Raw genomic sequence first — 17,652 nt, forward strand, 5'->3', positions numbered from 1 at the left:
GAACCGGTCTCGATATACGTTTTCATGGTGTTGCTCTGCTTGTGGAAACTATACTGTTGTCCAAGCATAGGTGCCCCATATTGGCCGACCCCCGGAGAACAACAGGGTGGCGAGCGTGGGCCTATCTTATTTAATCAGCATGTGTTGAGCTAAATAACAAGCTATTATCACCAACCACCCATCAGCTGCTGCTCGCGTTCTCAAACAGCCAATGCAAAAGGTCAAACGCTGATAATGAGTAGAACGAAAGCGCTATTACTAATTAGATGTGAATGTAAAATTTGAATGGGGAATTAGGCTGTTATGTGCAAGCAAGGCATCTGGAATGTCAACTTGGCAACTCATCTGTGGTCCATATTGATTTTTTCCACCATTTTGCGCCTCAATATTGTGTTTCAGGTCACATGTGCTTCACATGCTCTTATGTATTTTGACACAGTTATGTCTTCTCTGTGCAGGGGAGTGGGTGGCAAAAGTAAATATAAAATCAGTAGCAGCACACTAGCTGGTAGCATCCCAGCTGAAAGGGAGCTTGATGTGTGGAATGAACGTGTGTTGGAATGAAACAAAAACAGCAGAAGGTAAAACCTAATAATGTGTTCCACTTGTTTCCGCATCTATGTTGACAAACAAATACTGTACATTCAAATCCCATTTAGAAACATCACAATCTTAATAAAGTAGCCATCTTTTAACCAGAGGAATTAACTTCAAGTGTCCTTGAGCACTTGCTTGATCTCTCACTTGCTCGAGGGGCGCTGTTGTTGTGCTAACCGGCACTCTTTTTATCTTACAGCAAGTGTAGCTTCAAACAGGACAATGCAAACCCTGATAACGCTGTCCATGGTGCTGAAATATGCAAGAGAAAATCTACAAGGGAAATCCGCAACCCACTTCCAGTTGGTTTTGATGAAATGATGTGTTTGCAAGGGAAACATAAAAAAAAATGCGGAAGTCACCACGGAATGCGCTACAGGAAATACACTTCTAATAGCGTAGAAAGCCGTGGTGGGGTTCGGTAGCCCACTCTAAATGATGATGATGATGTTTGTGTGAGAGACGAGTAAGAGTAGTAAAACAAGCCCAAAGATGTTTACAATAAGTGGACCTGGCAACGCTGATGTGTACAGGTATGTGGGTCTATGTTATGGCTACTACATTGGGTAATATGAGTGTGAAAGTGTGACTATAGGGGTGTTATTTCATGTCTAGAGGGCTCAAATTATGTTAGAAACCATTGTTAGAAGGTTTATGCTCTAACTATGATAAATAAATCCTACTTTGTGGAAATTCAGTTATCGTGGTCGAGTCTCAAACTAATTAATCGCAATGAATGAGGGGTTAATGCAATTAGTTTTCCAGCGAGTCTCATGTTCTCAGATCAAAAGTACGTTTTGGGGCTTTTTCTTTCAATATTTTCTCTTTTCTCTGTTTGTTCTGACTGTACATGCACATGTTGCATGTTTCCATACTGAGGCAACATGCACGAGGAGAGGTGTGCATAGATTTGTATGTAAAATGAGAGAGTTAGTGTGGAACGTTGTGGCTTCATGTGGATTTCATCATTGATTTTCTCTGACATGACACAATTGTTATGAGCATAAGCACACATTCTGTTACTGTAGATAACCATGCTGGGAAAAGAATAATCTTTTCTTGAATGAACAGCAGCCCCCCCAACAGTAAATCATGTTTACTGTGTCAATAGCAAAGCCCACACTCTTTAAATACAACCCATTTCCCAATGCCATTCATTATAGGAGGCTTTAAAAAAAAACAGCCAAAAGGATGACGTTAAAGGATGCACCGTCTATTATAGCCTACCATGATTTTGTATAAAAAATGATGTTAAACAACTAGTTATATTTTGTCATTTTAAGAAGGTCAGTGCAGGATTGCCAGAAGATTCTATTTTATTGAAACAAATTATTGCTCATTGAAAAAGAATTTCAGTGTGTTCATAGATCATCATATGGTATGAAATTGGTCAAGGCAACGTCTTTTATGGACTTCAGATATAAAAGCCTATACAAGTGCAGACACTTTTTGGACCCATTTGGTATTATTACTATATCTTTGCAGTATTTTTTGTATGATTGCATCACTGAACGAAGTTAGCTGTGACTGCCCTTGGCTCTGAATTAAGGTCTGCAGAAGCATCACAAGCATTCAAATCGTTTATATTGTTTCTCTTTTTCTTTAAATTCTACCTTTCTTATAGTATAATATGGGTAATTGTTTGTATCTAAACAGCAGTGGTGTGCAGATAGGGCCAGCAGGGCCTTCTCTGCTGGCCTAAACACTGTCAGCAGCAGTGACCTAGTACACTTACAACTTCAATTCTGTTATTTGTTCCATGATATTGTATTAATATATTTCCATTCACTGTATTGAGGATGCCGACACTTGGCATAGGGGTCTGTGGTTCGAATCCCAGTCAGGTTAAAAGCAGCATATGCAATAAATGTTATTGTTAATAATAATAATAACAATATGGACCTATTTGTATAGTTTTTTTCCAATAATGAGAGACAAACTGGTTCAGTCCTCAGGTAAAAATGCATTGCACACCAAACAGTAAAAGTAAAGTAATATTAGATTTTGTTTATTTTTTGTTTTGTTTTGTTTACATGTGTGGAGTCTCTCACATTTTAAAAACCTGCTAACATGTTTGAAATCTCCGTGTGTACCAGTTGAAGACACCTGTTTCTCATATGCACAACATAATCTGCAGAGCTCACAGCTGTACTGTTAGGTCAATAAAATCATTCATCGATTGAAAAAAAAAAAAGCATACATACAGCCACACCAATGCACCAGACAGGGCCTCAAGCAACAAGCTTATGCACCAGCGAGGCTCAAAGGGTAACCATGACAAACAATGCTTATGGGATTTAGTCTTCAGTCAATTTCATGACTTTGCCTTCAGCCAAAAGTCATGAAATTACATTATGTTATCAGGTGAGAGTGCCAACATTTTGACAGCATGTCCATTAACTAGCAGGACTATTTTTATATCTGTATTTGCTCCAACTCTCAGCATTAAAAAAAAAATCAGGATTAATTTCCCCCATAATAAAGCAACAAAAATCTGATTATTCACCTCTTTTATTTTAACTTGAGCCAACAACAAAACCCGCAGCCTTCAGTTACTGAGCCTGCAGAGGAATAAACAAGGAGCGACATGTAACATACAGATAAGATGATGCTTCTGTACAGGTGCTCGGCCCCAGCCGCTGGCTTTTCTTCCATTCAAGGATATTGTTGATGTCACTGCAGAAGAATGGAAATAAATGATGTTTGAATTCCTCGGGGGTAGGGTGCTGTACGAACACATACAGCCACATAAACTGAGATTAAAACATTATGGTGCAGGATCATTTTTTTACAGCACGTCCTATGTTCATTATATTGTTTATGCAGTACAGAACAGCATCTAATTCTGTGTGAAATGAATGCAACGCTTCCATGCTGATATGAAGCAGAATCTGTGTTGAGCTCACAACACCAAAGGTCCCTGAACTCCTGAGACTGTTCTAGCGGGGAACCAAAGGCGTATCTGCAGGCTGCCACATCACACGCTCGTATCTGTCTGGAGCTGGTGTACATCATCATGAGCTCTGTGGCTTTGGGTACAGAAAGATCCAAATGCTGACACTCCCAGTGGAGCACCACTTTCTCTTCTCCAAAGCCTGAACATATTTCATTACAGCACTGGGAGTTTGAATCAGCGCTGTGTCTGTTGGAGGTTTGTGTTGTGTCTCGTACATAAGTTGCACAAGTTGAGCGCAACCCGGCGTAGCTGTTTGCGCTCACGGGTTTTCTGAGTCACGCTGCACCCTGAAAGTGTGATGGGAAATCTGTAAACAACGTCAATCACTGGAGGAGAATAATGTCGTTTGCATATAATGAGAAAGGGCACTGAGCATCACACTTAGAGTTGCAATTACTGACATCTCGGTGACTCTCAATGTAGCAGAACTAATTCATACATACAAATGTATGTCTAAAAAATGATGACTTCACTTGAGGCTAATTAATAATCAAACACGTCAATGAGCAGTGAAAAACACAAATGATGCGATGAGCTCCACTATGCGGGGCCTTCTGCCATCACTGCTTCCTGTATTTACTGCGTGTACACCGCTATCTGTATCTGTATCTGTTCACCCATCGAAATGATCTGTATCCATATTTGTACTCGACATAAACCAGAAGTGGGTGGGCCTCAAATTGGTATTATTTTAAGTCATTCTTTTAATCAGAAGTTGCTATATTTATTGTTTATTGTTCAGCAATATTTGTACTGTGTATGTGTGTAAGTGACCTGTAAGATTACATTTTTTATTATGATTTCTTATGATCTGTGTGAGTAATGGCGAGCAAACACACAGCAAAAAACGGACAATTAAACGCTAACTTCACTCGCAGTATGAGCAAAGTAACCGCAGTAGGTAAACACATGTATAAAAACTATTTGTACTATGAGATTAAACATGAACAGCAAACACGTAACTCATATACAACCTGCCCGCAAGGCATGCTGGGAAGTCCGCAGCCACCCCATCGTACACTGCAATATTAAAACCTTATTTGGAAAAGTAACACACATTATTTTAACTGGAATTGATTTTTGCCTTTAGAGTTATTTAAACACGCTGTCTTTGTAATTGTGCTTCAGGGATGCTTCTCTGCAGTATGAAAGAAAACATAGCAAAATAAATAACTTGTATAATAAACCCCAGTAAACAGAAATGACTGAATAACTTGGCATGAATGCACATAATATAGTTTGTATAGCTATTTAAGTGTCATCTTTTCTTTTCTTTGCAATGTCACAAAGTTCACATCCGTGTGGTTATTACACTGAGGTCATGAAAAAAGATGAGGCTTAAAGTGAAAGTACCTTTGGAAAAAGCATGTTGACTTTAATTAAATGAACAGTTCACATCAGAATTCATTTAGTCCCGAGGCGTTTAGCTCACGTTTGCATTCAGACCAAATGACAATTAGTGTAATCTCTTTGTGAGCTTAAATTACCCGACTGTCAATACAGCAGACAAGTTAGTGTGCGAAGAGTTCAAGGGTCAAAGCCGCTGCATAATTACTGTGCAATAATTGAAGTGCAATAACTGTGCCACTTGCAATATAATGCATGTTTTTTTGTGTGTGTTAGTGCTTAAGCACTGGTCGGTTCCAGTATCGGGTCGCTGAATAATTGGACAGCATAGTGGGCCATCTCCAAGCTTCCTGGTCTCACCAAGGGAGAAGCGAAAGCCTCATTGATCCCATGTCTGAATCTCTGATCAATCACCCCAAATCAGCCCCTTGGGGATGAAAAAGGGGAAGCAGGTGACAAAGGATATGATTGTGTACGTATTCATCACAAGGGAGGGATGTGTTTAGCACCACAAGCAGCGTCAAGTTTTCTCGCCATTGTACGCTTAAGTGGGCCCCTCTGCTCGTCGGCTAGCGACCGCCCAGACTCTCCAGGTGACATCGGTGGCAGAGGAGCCGGCTGCGGCTTCCTGTAATTGACTTGAATAAATGATTGCGTTTCCAGCGGCGGGTGCTGCGGCCTTCAGCTTTCTGCCTGGCTAGAGCCGCCGCCGATTTAATTAATTTTTAATTAGGAGGGGAAATTGCGGGCCTGTTCCACTGGGACCTTTAAGACATCTGTGCATTAGAGATAACATTCTTAAATACCCTGAGCCTCCCAAAACTGGCAGCACGGCTGGGCTAGTGCAGAGCAGGAGGAGGGGCTTGGAAAGTTTTGTGCTTGTGTTATCGTGGTTTGTTCATCATTAGAGTGAATGTCACCCGGCTATATTGAGCTTCAAGCGGGAGACCTGAGAAGATTTGGTCCATCCATCAGTCAAAGAGATTCATGTCACTGTCAAAGCCCGCTTTAATTGAGTGATTGATTGGACTCCTACTGTTGTCACGCACACACACGCTTTTATGTAGCAGCGTTCATTTGCACGTGCTGTCCTGATGAATACATTGTCCTATTTTGCCTCTCGCCATGTAATCCCTTATACGCTTAGCTTGTGCACACGGAGTCCCAAGCTTGATGTATGGCACTCAGAGTGTGTAAGACTGTAACGGCTGGATGTTCAACAGCCTGTTGGAAGATGTTTTACCGCCCTGGGAAGCAGTATGTTGTCACAACGTGTTCAATATCACAACACATCAAAATTTATTACAAGCTCCCAGCACTTTTCATTCAATGTACTTTACTGCCATGATAAAACACATTGATCTCTGCAAATAATACTTTTTATTATTGAACATTATCACACACTCTCTTTAATCAGAATTATATCCTGTCCAGCACGTATGTGCGGGGTGGGGGGGTCGGCGGGGTGGAAGCAGATATATGTGACGGTACAACGCAATGAATTATACTCTGTACTTCGGTATATCAATGAAGAGCACGCTATCGACAAGTATGGTGATATGCGCAATTGTTGGGCTGAAGAAATGCAGAAATGTGGTATTTGGTTAGAAAAATGTGGCCTCCTCCCCTGGTGCGCAATACTCAGACAATACTCGGTAAATACTAAATGTGTTAATTATGCTAAACATTATTAATTGAACATAATTAATTAAATAATGGCGTAAAAGCAGCTGTGGCCCCCGATTGAAACAATCTGGTATTGGTGGAGAGGACTTCACTTCAAGTAACCCTTTCAACATGCCGATGTTGTTTTTTTTTTGTTTTACGCTGCACGCCACATCAAGAGTACACAGCGCAGCCAGCGCCTCTTTGAAAATGCAGACCGCCACTAAGAACAATTCCCCCTCCCAAAAATGAAACAAAAAGCTGGGAAAGGTTCAAAAGTCACACATCTGAGGTACTACTCTTTTCACCGGCTTGTGCTGTTGTTTCATTTCATTATTCACACACAACAAGCAGGAAATCAGAGTAGCCCCGTGTTATATTTAGGGTGACCTTTGTTATTTGGATTAGCGAAAACCAGGACACTCTGTCCGGCAGTGAGATACAGCCAGATACTCGACTTTTATTCAAACAAGCCTTATCATTTTAAATATTTCAATAACGATAGAAATTGATTGGGTATATAGAGTAGAAATAGAAAAAGTGGCCTGTAAGAAAATAATAGCTCTCTTTTTAAGGCTTACTACACAAAGATGAAAAAAAGAATAATTATGTTGAAAAATAGTCATCACTTCCCGGGACGCCACCTCGGTGGTCCTTAATTTCATTTTGGTGACATTTTCGATGGAACTGTAGGTGTAATTCCCAGATGTTCAAGCATGTTTCCGTATTGTACAATCACTTCCCATAGATGTAAAGTAGCAAACAGAGCAAAAACTCTTACTAGGTTCCAATGAGTCGAGTATATTAAAGCCAGAGTAGCAATGCTGGGTTGGGGGGGGGGGGGGGGTGATTAGTTGAATAGTTCAGCACTTTTTTAATTGAAGGCAAGTGACTTCCATCCAATCATTTATATTTTCTTCCAGTGGAAAAAATATATATGTGTATTTTGATGACTGGAGTGAAATTTAAGGGGTTAAAAAAATACCAGAAATGTTTTGGATGCAGCATTTTGTTGAAAGAGCCGATGGCAGAGCATGGAAGCGCCTAATTAGGCTGCTGTCCAGGAGGCTGCAGCGTGTGTGAGAAACGCCCAGTCTTTGGCATTTAATCTAAGCCTGTCACATCCACTTTGCCTCCTCCGCAGCCCCCCCAAGAGGTGCTCTGAATGCATGACTGAGGGGACACTGAATGTATTGCTGTAATTTTCTCTTTGCAGAAATCATGCTGATAAGACTCTCATATGACACCAGGCGACGGCTTTCCAGGCTGCACCCTGCTTCAGTTATGCAAAAGTGAAGCGGTTCACTTCCATCTGTGTGTCAGTGTGACGACAACAGGCTACGGTATGTGATAGCAACCCGTTGTACGGCAACTCTGTACATTGATTGACTTTTGGAGTATGACTTTGGTCTATTTTCGGCATATCTGTAACTAATATGCAGCTATAATGTGTGGATTGAGAAATGTGGTAGTTTCGACAGCATTGTTGCATAATTAGGAAACTAATTACGCTGCCGCATCAGGCACTGACTAATTAAATGCATAATTTTCAGTCTATTTTCATTCCATAGTCAATTTTTTCAGTAACAGGTAATCTAATTACTGTTACAAGCCTGTTGCCGTTACCGACGCTTTCCATGATGACTAATTACATTTCTGGAGAAGTAATAATGTTGATTTAATTACTTTTGTGGGAAAGTAAGGAGTATTTTAAAGCCATTTGCTCAGCATTGAAACATACAAAGTAAAACTGCAATACTGAAGACCACTTTAACATTTTCATGATGTCTTAGTGTAAGACATTGTGGCGGGAAATAATCAGCCGGTATTCAACCACCCAGTGGAATTAGAGGTTGATGTGTAGCCAAAGTGTAGCCATGCACACCATGGGGTATTTGGTTTATTGCCTCAATAAACATTGGCTGTGTTTACATGGTCAGCAATAACCCAGCCATTGACCTTATTATCAATAAGACCATATTTTCATTATGGTGTTGACATGAATATCTTTTATTGGTAATCCTGTTTACATGTTAGAGAACATAATCCCAGCATGGATTTATACCCATATTATGTCTCGGTGTCATACAGTCACACATTCATATTCATGTTTCTTACATATGATACCACATAAAAGTTAAAGCCAATTGAATTTCTCACAATACAGACCGAGAGAAGGGGTGTTCACATGACGATGTTAAAATAAAGCGTGTCAAAAACATCATATCATTCATAAATATTGTTGTTACGTATGCCACTTGAGAAAATGAGATTTATATGTTTTTTCCAGTGAAGTGACCATTTAGTGTGACCAATTCCCAACCCAAATATGTGGCAAGTAGAGTGTTAAAATACACCAGGGAGCACTCGTGCACTCGTGTGATACAACCTTGGCGTAGCTTCGTTTATCATCTCCCCACTCAAGCGCTGTACAGTAAACAGTAAAGGGGTAATTTCTTTAATTTACATTCAAACATAACTTACAAACTTAAACTGTGTTGGAATTTCACATTTAAAGACCAACCGAAAAGAATTAGCCTTATAAAAGTCATTTTAACAACTGCAAGGCCTTTGTGACATTTCAAGTTCGTGATTTTTATTATTTTTTTTACTTGTCACCTAGTCTGACACCAGACTAATTTAACACTATGCAACTTGCATAAGTGCTGCTCTCACCTCAACGTTGCATGGAAGTGTTTTCCATATCAGCCCATGTTAATAAAATGCCATTTTTTCTTTCTTTCAGTCCTGTTTTGTAGATTTATTTGCTTTTTCTTGCATGCATTTGGTGTAAAAACCCTTAATGGGAAAAGATGAGAATGTCTGCCACATATTATAGTCGCTTGAGTGACAGGACTTTTGCATGCTATTCTTCTACTATACACCTGTGCAATAAGAAATGTAGACTCAGTGTTTAACAGTCAAATCATAACAAAATCATTGTTACAACAACCCAAACCACAAACATGTAAATAATCCACCCAGGAGGTTTAGCTTCTAGTTCCCCACCGGTATACCAATACCGAGAAGGACGGCTTTGGAAAAATGGCTGACTTTGAATGAGATAAATACAGAAAATTATATTTGAGAATGTATTTCTATGGGAAAGATGCAGGACGAGCTCTAATAAAATGTACTTTTGCCACATTGTGGACGTTTTTTTCAGGCTTAGAACTGCACCAAACATGCTCTCTATTGTGGAGTTGCATCATCACCTCTTTGTGAATCTCGCACAAAAGACGTATGAATATGATTAGAGAGCAATCAGTCAGGCTGAAAAAAAATGTAAATATGTCTTTGTAAGATATGAAATACGAATGAGTGCTATATCGGATTGATATCGGTGTCGGTCGATATTCAAGGCTGCAATATCGGTTTCAAATGGGGGTGCTGGAGCCTATCCCAGCTGTCTTCGGGCGAGAGGCTGGTCGCCAGCCAATCACAGGGCACATATAGACAAACATATAGACCATAGGAGAACATGCAAACTCCATGGAATTGAACTCGGGTTTCCTAGCTGTGAGGCCTGCGCGTTAACCACTCGTCCGCCATGCAGCCCAAATGGGAAGTTGTACACTGAATTTGCAACATTTTGTGATAATATTTTTGGGCCATTTTTAATTGGATTTAAATGCGTTCTTATGGTCTTATCAGTTAGAGTACAGTTGGACCTTCTGGAACCAAGCTTCCAAAACGAAATGGGGAGACCTCATCTTGTGTGACTGACTAGTATCTCACCAGTGTCTCCTGGAAGCAGCTACTTCTGATCCCAGCCTCTCGTCTGTATTCTCAACGCTCCGGTGGGAATGCTGCAGACATAAAGCTAAAGACTTTGCTATGTCAGTAAGCTTTTACCCGAGGGATCTCTTTGCCGTCATGGACCACATTAACACTTGGACGAGCATAATAAAGCTCATCGGTTGAACACCGTCTTAAAGGCCGTGCCAATGACTAAATCATCATCATCATCATTACAGAAGAACGCAAGAAGCCAGGTCAGAATGATCTTAATAGCTTCTGATGGATTTGTTTATCTGTACAGCAGAGTGACGAAAAGAGGCACCGACATCTGCACCTTCTCATTGTGACTTGTTGTGACTTTCTCCATAGAGACAGGGAAATGTCATCAAAATTCGGCCAATCACATGCTGACGTTCTGTCACAAGCAGCCAAATGCACATGCTGAGGAATTTTGACAGCTGGGGGAAAATAGAGCAAATTGCTCCATTAGAAATGTTTTGAAGTGGAATCCACAAATAATTGACTCCATTGATACGAAATGTCCTATATTTAAATTCACATCCTCCTCTGATTGGCTGACAGCAAGCTCCCGCTCATGTCCAGCCTCTTATTTAATGCATACCAGGAAGAGTGCCCCATTTGGTGTAAGTTGGGGTATTGTTTCAAATAAAACATCTAAGAAAAATGTGCCATTATGCGCAAGATCAACTTGCTACATTAACCCAAAAGGAGACATTAATTTCAATCATTTATGTGCCTGGTCATGCCATTTCTAATTTTAGTTGCAATCACTGAGCTGATATATCTGCATTGTTAAACAGAAACCTCATATACCTGCTAAGCTGCTTCATTAATCAACTGGTAATGATTGCAATATTAATTTTTTGGGCATGTAAAGCTTCCCAGGTACTTGGATTTTTCTCACTTGAGTCCACATGCGCACACTCTGGTCTGTCTGCATCTCTCTCCGGCCATAATGTACACATTTAAAACGAAGGCACCCCATTGAGAGTGGTGACCTTGGTTCCGCACATAATATGAAATAAGCCAGGCCTTTTTTATTTCATTAATGCAGCGTACGTGTAGCCCTTCAAGCCCTCTAGTTTCTGCCTTAACATTTAACCAGTCTTTATTGCTTGCTGACTAGGCTCAAGACAGCAAGGTCAATTACCAAGACTTCCCCTAAGAGGCTACTTTACCGACCTCATCATTTTGCATAAAGTCTTCAATAGTAACCATAATGACCCTTGTAAATGCCAGGCAGAGGGATTAAAGACAATTTCTTTTGTTTTGATACATTACTGTTTTGCAGCTTAAGCCAGAGCAAAGAAATAAAATGAAGAGGGAGAGAGAACAGTAAAATGGTCAATATACAGTACCTCGGTATTCACATCGTGTTCCGGTTTAGTATTGGTATAGTTGATGGGCAGGGCTTGGTTTCCTCCACTCATACCATATGTCTCTAATTGAGACATTGACATTTTTCTTTTTTGTACACATCATTTTTCCCGTCTCGTGCATAAGGTTGCATGCACAAACTCTATATCATAATGGCACCGGTGCCGTATTAACCGAATAACTACATAGAATCATCCAGACCAATGTACACATGCTCCTTTTCCACTTAATTCCAGACGTCAACAAGTCAACAAGCAGACCTGCCAGAACCACTTGTTCAACCATCCATGTTTTGGACAAACACATTCCCTCACTCTCTTTTCCCCCACTCACCACAACTCCATCCCATCCAAACCGTTGTATGCACGCTCACACTGAATTAAACCCGGTAAACACATTTCCGCTCATCAATTGGAAGCCTTGCACAAATGATGGTAATCACACTGGCCATGCATGAAGTGTTCTACCACCCACTGGCAAAACTTTAATCAAAGGTCACACATGAGAAGAAAAAAAGAGCGGTGTAATTGTTACGTGGCTAATTTAGTAGAACATTGCCTAAGCTTTAGGCTGTTGTTTGCCATCGATTTATGTTAGTGTGGTCCTATTGGCTTTAATAACAGTAGCCATTCCCCGCCAATGTTTATGGCACGGGGCATGCCTGTTACGTCATGTACCATAAATTCAATGTAGTGCACGACCATGATAGGGGCTGTTGGTACTTATTGCCTACGATAAAAAAATTGTTGCACAAGTGTCAGCGTCATGCCAAGGCAGTTGTAATCTAATTCTTTAGAGCAGGAATGGTATTGGGAGAATTTTCCATCTATCGCTGCCTGACAACCACGTATGGCATCCGTGCGAGATGAATTTAAAACGAGGGCTCCGCTGACCTTTTTTCTTTCATTTGCTGATCTCCCCGCATGCTGGAAACTAATTAACAGGACATTTAGTTACGTCTGAAGTCTGCAACGACAAGAGCACAAAGTTAAGCTTCCCATATTTCAAAAAGACATTTGTACCCAGCAGTTAACAAAAGTGATATTCATGAAAATGGCGTGTTTAAAATGCAACTCTTTTGGTTGGACTTTTCAAAAGAGTTTGGATGCGATCACAGAGAGCAATGCCTTGTGTGTTGGAATTTGGATTTGAAAAGTTGATCTCACCCTGCGCTAAGAATACATGTTTAATGACAGCAGGGTGTTATTTTGTGCATTTTTATCCAATGTTAACAAGGTGCAAAATCAATTTGGCTAATGGAAGTGCTAAAAAATAGGTGTGAGAATGAATGATGTTGAATATTGACCAAGCAACTTGGAGAATAAAAATGCTGCTCTATTGATTTACTATTTACGTTTCCCATCAAACTTGATGCGTCCTACCTTGACACTGAGAAAGGACTTGGAAAATAAATGGGAATCCACTCAAGCTGAGGTCTGCCTGCTGTTGGCATTATTGAATTCAACATCTCAAACACAAATAGCTGCTTTGACACTGATAAACATAGCCCTCTCATGCTCAACCTCATATTGACATACAACACCGTAGACGGGCTTATCGGCCGCGGTACCCCCTGCTGCCGCTCTAAGTGTGTTTGATGAGGCCACATTGGTGGCTCAGACGCTCAAAATCACCGAGTACGATACTGTTTGAAAGGCGTAAAAGTACTTCCTGTGCACTACACGTGTTTGCCAAACGAATATGCTCTTGAAAACCTTTGCATGAATGGGGAAAACCGCTCCCAAACAGCAGGTATACAAAAGGAAACCTCAGCCCAAGTAATTTGCCTCAGGCAGCGTGAGCTTTCAGTCATTGTCAATCATCTATTTTAATGCACTTGGAAAACCAGAAAGGACCTGTGACACCACTCAAAGCTGCACAGCCTCCTATCTCTGCTTTGCAAAGGAAGACAAAAACAATAAACACTCCTCTGCCTCCTGTTTTTCCTCGTTTTCCTTTGTAGATGTTCTCATTTGAATAGGATGCAAAAATCATGTTGCCTTAATACATGATGTGTTTTCTTGCCTGGACGTTATTATGGAGCCCTTACAGAATGGTTGCAGGAATAAAAATGTCTCTGAACATAAAGCTCCAACATACTGTAGGGCTGCAGACACCGACTATGCAAATTAATGCTCCACGCTGCCTCATTATGAGCCAAAGAGAGGGGTCGTTTTTCTTAGCTATTTTCCGCAAGAAGCATTGCTTGAGATGGAGAAGGGCGATCGGGGCCCGTGGTGTGCCTCTTCTGGGGGTTGTAAAAGCAAAATAAATAAGTTAAAGAAGAGAGCTACAACTAGTTCACGCAATTTATATACATTAAAGGTCTTGGTGTGCGTCTTCTACGGGGTATTTGTGTTTATTTCATCTGTGTTTACCAGTCGCTGACAAATAAACAGTAAATTAGCTGAAAACGTGTTGGTATTTTACGGGCATAATTACGACTCAGGTTCTCCTATCACCTCAGGACCTGGTGCGGTTCAAACAGAATTCCCATCTAGGAGAAAAAGTGGGGAAATATCCTGTTCTTTTTTTTTTTTTTTTTTTTTGAAGGGGGGGTGCAATTAAATATGTGTGCCATCTGGAACATTATGCACAAGTCGTCCATATTTTTGTGGAGTAAGACCATGCTTCTGCAGGCATTTTGGAGCATGCAAAATGAGACACCCACTCGTAGTCGTCTTACGTTTTCTCCGCTGTTCTCTCTTAGCAGCCTCCTCCTCTCCTCTGATTATTTCTGATGTTGCAATTTCCCTGTCCTAACCCCCCATTCCCCATCAACATCAGAGCCTCATAATTAGGCAGCATTAATTAGATGCACTGGCATAATTGTTAATCATTGGTTACGCTGGGAACATCTTGGAGAATGAACAGAATGCCAAGTGAAGCAGGAGGAAAGCAGCACCGCAGTGACAATCGGAGAAAGGGGAATGCTGTGTGGAAATGTGAAAACGCGGGAAAATGGGCACCAATTTCACTTTGCCCACTGAGACAGCACTGAGATCAGGCTGCTAACTCATTAATGACTCAGTCTCTGCTCATCACCCGATATTATTACCATTATTAAGCTGAATGGATGCAAGGACTCCAAAACACACACTGACTCAGTCCGAGTTTAGTGCAAAGACGACGTGCACATTAGCCACTGCAGAGAAAATGGCATTAAATGGAAAGTCATGTTGATCGTTTGCCTATGGAGTCGCACGACTTGCCGACAATGACCATCTCTGATGACCCTCTAATGGAATTCAGCCCCATGTTTTGGCTGCTCCCGTGAGTCTTGCGTGACTCCACCGCTCGACTCCTGTGATCAAACATAAAAACAAGACACTGCCGTTTCATCGTAGGATGAGTCAAAAGGGACATTGAAAAACCTGCATCACTCCTCTCTGCCTAGCTATCGCTATTTATAGCGACTCTATATGGAAAAAAGTATTGGGACAGCTGGCCAAACCGAGGTGTGCAGTCCAGTATGTCCAGCATCTACAGTATGTGTTGCAATGTCAAAGTAATCTGTTCAGGGCCTTCAGAATCAGTAGCGCTGGCCCATATCAATTTAGGGTGCTTTAACCAACCAGATTTAAGATTCCCCTCACAGGGCCAGCTAGCAGGCGTACAGTTATGTCAGCATTTTCCATCCTCTGATTGGTTGATGTCTGACAGACGACTAGTGCTCTTGAATGCCTCATCACATGACCACCCAGCACCTCATCGATCCTGAAGAAAAGAGTTTGTGTTCCAGACCAGTGCTGACAAGTGAGTGGTGTGAGTGTGGTGTATTGTATTGAATTGTTTATTCATTAATTTTCACGTCATTAAATAAATATTGATAATGAACTGTTCCAGGTGATGTTGTAGGGTAGAGGTTTGGAGCTGTTTAGTAAGAGAAAGGTTTATCTGGGTTTGTTGCTTTAGTAATAATGGTATTTATCCCCAATTCCATGCTCCCTTGAGTGGGAAAAAAAGGTTCCAATCTCAAATTGGTGTGGAAGTGGTACATTTTGGCTTCTTAATTTGTCGTCTCTGCTCAGTTTGAAACTGTACAGGCTAACTGGCTGGACCGCTAGCTAGCAACAGTTTTCACTGCGGTGTAAACAATGAATAATAGGAATGTAATGGTGACTATGAGCGGGCTATTTCAGGTCTGTAGGGATATAATAATGTTGAAAAATGTAATTAGAAAGCCATAAACAGGTTTTCTAGGCTCAAACTATGAGAATATTCCATTTAATAACATTTGATCCGATATAATGGGAATTAATTCAAAGAACAACAAGGCTATATTATTATTATTATTATTATTTTTACTATTATTAATGAATCCATGGTCTGTGCCTTTTTTCCATGCAGCGTCCACGCTCGCCTTGACGTTTCCGTTTATTTACCAGTTTGTATTCTCTCCCCGTCCGTTCCAACCCTGTCATTGGAACTCCATCTCTCAACATGTTGATGATAATAGCCGCGGTAGCTGCAGTCGACTGAATGGCGGTCATCAGGAGTCAGGAAGCGTCCTGCATAGGTTACATGGCTCATTCCTCATTCGCCATGTCAACTGCCTGTAAATGTTTATGGCTTTGTGGTAAGACCTCGCCTATTCAAATTATCTTGTCACAATGCATCCCTGAGCAAGAATAAAGCCTCCTTTATGGGAAACTGTAAACACTCACTGTGTGCTTCATGGGGAACAATACCCATTTATAAGAGTCCAGCAGAGGCCATGTCCAAAGGGGGCAGTAAAGTTTTTTCTCACCTCTTGTTTTCGCCTTTCTTCTAACGTCTTTCTGTCCTTTTCTGCTTTTCCCCGCTCTGTTCACCCCTCCTTTCCCAAGGCTTGGCTGAGATCAGGTCGGGTTTTAATGAGCGCCGCAGCCTCAGTCTGAGCCCTCGTCTCTATGCAGCTCCATGAGCCTCGTAATCCGTCATCGATCCTGTCATGAGTTGTTGCTGTCAGCTTTCTGAAATAACTGAAAGAAAAACAAAGCTCATCCCAATTAGCCTATTTTATAATTGGCTATTATTACAGTGTTAGAGGTGGACTTGGTAGAGCATGAAGCATGTGAAGGCGGGAATTATCCGGAGCCCTTCTTACCCGGCAATTCATTTTGCCGGGTCAAGCTGTGGCTTCTCACTGTCGCATCTTGTAACCAGCCGGCAAGCAAAGTTTTCTTATATTACCTTTTTGATTCCGTCCTAAATTTCCACATGCAATATGCAACAGCCGTGTAATAAATGCATGACCTTTTGTGTGGCTGTATAAATGGCCTTTGGTGCTAAATGTTGCCTACACACGTGTTCCAGAATGAAGAACGGCTGTTTGACCATTCCATTTCAACTTTGAGTCTCGGAACCAACAATGTGTTTTTTATTCCTTATATTGGCAAGACCATACAAATAAAGAAATTGTGCTTCCATACACAGGCAAAGGTTTGTTTGGTGCATTTTTTGGCTAAATATTTTGTTGGAAAAAGTACACTTTTTGGTCATCTCACCTTGATTCCGATCTTGAGGAATCACTGGAAGCATGCCAGTTCAAGCGGTATAGGAAATGGATGGATGCATGGATGGAAGCATGTCCTCATTTTCCAACATCTAAGAGAAGACTAAAATTGTCAGCAATCATTAAGGATGTCAAAGGAAGCGGGAGTACCTGGAGAAAACCCACGCACACATTGTGAAAATATTTTTTTTTTTGCATTTACATTTATTTCCTGCTCATAATTCTTTCTATTAACACACCAGTCATATTAAAATAGTGTTGTAGTTTAGTATCATTCAAGGTTAAAGTACTGTAATAGTTGGTTTTTGTTATCTGCAAGCCAGGCAAGGTTACATTTAATTCAACTCTACTGTTGCTTTATCACATGGATGAGCTTCTTTGTGTTGAACTAAAATATCAGTGTTGTTATTTGAGAAATGGCACATTTCATAGCAGTACAATACAAACGAAT

The sequence above is a fragment of the Doryrhamphus excisus genome, chromosome 23, assembly GCF_030265055.1.
Source record: "Doryrhamphus excisus isolate RoL2022-K1 chromosome 23, RoL_Dexc_1.0, whole genome shotgun sequence".
Taxonomy (NCBI): domain Eukaryota; kingdom Metazoa; phylum Chordata; class Actinopteri; order Syngnathiformes; family Syngnathidae; genus Doryrhamphus; species Doryrhamphus excisus.